Consider the following 4,817-nt stretch of genomic DNA (forward strand, 5'->3'; position numbering starts at 1 on the left):
GTGGACTGATCATTTCTTATTTATTTATTTCTCTCTCTCAGAGGGACGGGGTCTTTTGATCTCGTGTCACCTGTTTTAGTGATGTCGGAAGAATACTTTTCTTTAATGAGAAGTGAGACGATGTCTGTTTAAAAGAGAAACGGAAAAGTGCACTATACAGCGTTTCATTAATTAGCCTGATTGCTTTAGGGAAAAGGCCGGAGCCCACTAGAGGGCCTCATCAAATTTACAAGGGGCCCCAGATTGATTTAAAATATTTTAAAATTATTTAAGAAACAACTTAATAACAAGAGCTTGTGTCTGTGGCCCAATCTAAGCCATGGTGAAAACATTTATGGCCATGGGCGATCACAGTCCTCTGCCAACTCCAGGAAAACCATTCCCCGTTCCACTTCTGCTCCGCACCACACACATACTCTGGTCTGGAATGCTGTGAATGGATAAGGTGAATGATACAAACAGTGAAAAGTCCCAGAACTGTTATACTAAAAATGAGCACTCTTCAGATGCCACTTGAACAATCAGATTGAGAACCAGAACTAGCATGCTTGATTCTTTTGTTGTCATTACTGCATGTTAAATATTGGCGTTAGATTAAAAAAGGGTAACACTTTAGTTTAGGGTCCAATTCTCACTAATACCTAGTTGCTTATTAGCATGCATATCACTAGGATATTGGCTGTTAATTAGTAGGCTACTTATAAAGCACATATTAATGCCTTGTGTTATGCATGACAATATTCAGCATCCCTTAATCCTACCCAATACTGCCTTACTGACTATTAAAAAGCAGTAATTGGGAATGCATTGAGGCAAAAGTCTTATAGTTAGTCAATAGTGAGAATTGGACCCTAAACTAAAGTGTGAACAAAACATTCATTAGAAAATTAAATGAAAAGTCTAAAATCAACTTCGTCATCCAAGAGGTATGGTGCATATTTTCTATGGGGGTTTAGAGGGTGGAGTTAAAAGGTGAGAACTACTTCCAATGTAAACTCTGCATCCACATGCATACAATTCAAGCTAAATATTATTTTTTTAAACTAAACTCTTATAAGAAAAGTTTCTGTATAGAAACATATGATTCTGACTTAATTATGCCAACATTTTCTATATAAGCAGAAATGTCTTAAGTGATTACATAACACTTTTAATGTTTAACTGGATTTCAGTTTTTCTAGTGATAAGGTATGTTTACAAGCTGTTTAATTCATAAAATTGAATAATGTAAAAAATTGATTCACAACTGATGAACCCCTAAAATATTCTATTCATGAAGTGCCTGACAGAACCATTTTTTATTTATTAATGAATAATTTATTTATTTTAATAAGGTTCTACGATTTCTTCTAAGAGTGTATGAAACTGTCAAATCGCACTTGATTGTTTTGTATCTTCTGGGATTTCAATTAGATTTTAGATAACACCTTATGCTATAAAATGGATGTTGCTTGATATGAAAGCTGCACATCCTGTCAGTTTAGTTGCGTATGAAGGCTGAAGGGTACTTCACGTTCAGAGAAACACCAGCATTCTGCAGAACAAATCCTGGTTTCACAGACAAGGCTTAAGATAGTCCCAGGCTAAAATGCATGTTTGAGCTGTTTTAACTGAAAGTAACTTGCACTGAAATATCTTAAAATATGTCAGTGCCATGGTTTTGTCTCAAGATGCACACCAGTGATTTCTTTTCTAAGACACGTTAAAAAACCGACTGAAATGCCCTAATTTAACTAAAGCCTAATCCTGGCTTAATCTAAACCTTGTTTGTGAAACCGGGCCTAAGTCTATTCTTTTAGTGCATAAAGTTTGATTGTACTTTTAATTACCTCTGAATGAGGTCTTTTTTGCATGTAGTAAATTTTTTTTTTTTTTTTTACAATTAAAATGTTCATTCTTTTGACATAAGATTGTGACGGTACAAACTGACCTGTTCAATATTACTTTATTAAAATATATCATCAGAATGGATGTACTAACAATACTGCTACCAATCATCCAAAGAGATATAATTTTTGCATTAATATTTATAGAAATAGTCAATAAATAATGAGTTAGAAAGCAATTTTGGCTTAAACAAATAGGGTGATTTAATTCCCATGTTTTGTCATTATATTTTAAATGACGTTTCCGGTACATTGCCTCATGGCTGTGGTATTGGCGTTATAAATTAGTTTTTTTCCCCCCCAGTGATCCAAAAGTTTGACTGTTCCAGGTAGCCATATCTCAGGAGCTGCTGGTGCTGAGTCATGTTGAGTCAGGAGGCCACTCTTATCTCCAGTCTCCAGGAGGACTTTTTCAGGCTGTTGGGTGTGGGGTTAAACGGGAACCCTGGATTATGGTGGCTTGTTTTTTTCAGGACAACCTGTTGTTTAAGTTAGTGACCCTCTGGAGAGCCAGAAAGTTTTCGTCTTCTGATATTATAATAAACGGAGTAAAAACTGTCTGTGACATTACAAATGGACAGTCTAATCTCCAGAGAGGACGTTGAGGGAATGCTTTTGGTGTAGGGTGACTCAGCAAACTGTGTTCTTGCTCCGGTCACACCAGAGCGGAGAAGAGGCTTGCAGAGCCATAGAGGTGCACGATGACTCTCCAAAACTGCTATGGCTGTGAGCTTGTGTAGCCTTTTGGGGGGTTATGATAATGAATGTATTTTCTTCAGTCAATAAACTTTTGGACTGTTTTGTGTTAAACATTAATTAGTGAAGTTATCATTTTCAATTCATTCATTTTTCTTTCCGCTATTCAGTGTTGGGTAAGTTACTCTAAAAAAAGTAATTAATTACTAGCTAATTACATCTTCAACAGTGTAATTAGATTACTGTATTAATTACTCTCTGTAAAAAGTATTGCATTACTTATTACTAATTGCATTCTAAATCCCATACCAAGCTCGACCAGTTGAACAATACAAGAATAGACATGAAACTGCTCTTTTAATTCTTTCATTAAGTAATACACATTTGCATAAATTATTATTGAACTGACCAAAGTTTGTAAAGGGAGAAGGTTACATTTAAAACATAAAATTTATCATTAGATGTTACATTTTGATGTTAAATCCACTATTGTTTCATATTGTTCTATAATCCATAGAGTTCTATCACAATTAGTATTCTGTTGTATTAAGAATTCAAAGATTTTATAAGGAATTTTAAGTATAAGTTGACATACTTGCAAAGTTACATATAGTCAGTAGAATGTCTGTTAGGGAGCATATAAAATATAATATTAAAACATTTTTATAATATAAAATAAAGTCTTAGCAGACATCAAGCAGACAGTCTACTAATACTCTAATGAGAGTTATTTGACATGTAGTTGCAAAGTTTCTAATAGTCAGTAATAGAATGTCTAAAGTTGACTATCGAAATAAAGTGTTACCTTAATTTAAGTATATTGAGACTTGCTAGCCTATATAGTATAAATTGCTTTACACGTGTACTCTATGTATGCCGATGAAGTTGGATACTTAACAAACTTTACATAGAGAGCTGGTCGATACATTTTGGGACAAATATACAGTATACTATATACAGTAGTATATCACTTTTATTTTATTACAGATTATTGGAATACATCAGTCTTTCTACTTTTCTTTTCTAGTAAGTTTTTACAAATAATTACGTTTCTACACCATTTTCTTTTTTCAGTGTGTATGTATGTGGATAAAGTTGGATATAATATACTGTAGATCTTACTTTATATATTGAGTGTGATAATAGTTTACATTTTCTGAAGATTATGCACTTATACTATGCACTATGTTCTCAGCAGTCTGTGTATGAATTTTATACGGTCATTTTGTCATTGAGTCTGATTTGGCCACGTAAAGAAAGCTGCGACAGCTGAGTACATGAAGTGTCCAACATTCCACACTTAGTTTTTCCGGTTAATATTTAAGTATTTAAAGTGCACTTTTTCTTTTTGGAGTTTTCAGTGTGAACACTACTCACACTATTTATACCACAACACAGCATAGAATAATGCATAAGTATGCAAATTGGGACGCACCTCTTGTTTTCTAAAGTGATTTTAAATTGCAGGCATACATTTTGGGGAGTAAATAACAAGTGAAAGTACAACATTTGAGAAAATGTCTTGTACAATAGGTATCTATGTCAGCATTATAATTCAATTGCTAAAATAAAATAATAATGAATGGTATTTTTAAAATAAATGCTGTAAATGTTAATTTTCTACATATACATTTTTATATCAAATAAAGTTATTAATTAAAGTATATGTTAGCCTTAGTTTTGTATTATTGACAAATATGAATTAACAATGAGCAATAGTATAAATTAAAGTTATCTTAGCTTAATAAAAGCTGTAAAAAAAAAAAGTAGTTCATTGTTAGATACCTAATGCAGAAATTCTTAGCACTTATTGCTAAGCGCTAACTCTTGGAGTTAATAGGATGAACATTCACCAATTTCACCTTGGAGAAACAAGAGCTATTAAACATATTATCTTAAATTATCCAGTAGCAAAGTAAACCAACGAGGAAAGAACAGAGACATCCTCTTATTGCTTATTTTATGGATCTTTGAGCAGCTTTCACACCCCCGAATTTATGGCTTTAACAACATGTAATCCATAATTGGTTTAACTACCTAAATAAGTCAGAGATGTTCGAGATTGGTAATCACTTTAATAGTCTGCTGTATTTAAATTCTTAATCTGGGGCTGAAAAATCTCACTTTCTTTGGGAATGTATTATGCAGGGGATGTCAGAGTAAATTAAATTCCCCTCTGCACACTAAAGCATCAATTTCCTTATGGTAATTATCTGCGGGAATGGATATGTCACT

The sequence above is a fragment of the Abramis brama genome (assembly GCF_963993115.1).
Source record: "Abramis brama genome assembly, chromosome: 19".
Lineage (NCBI taxonomy): Eukaryota > Metazoa > Chordata > Actinopteri > Cypriniformes > Leuciscidae > Abramis > Abramis brama.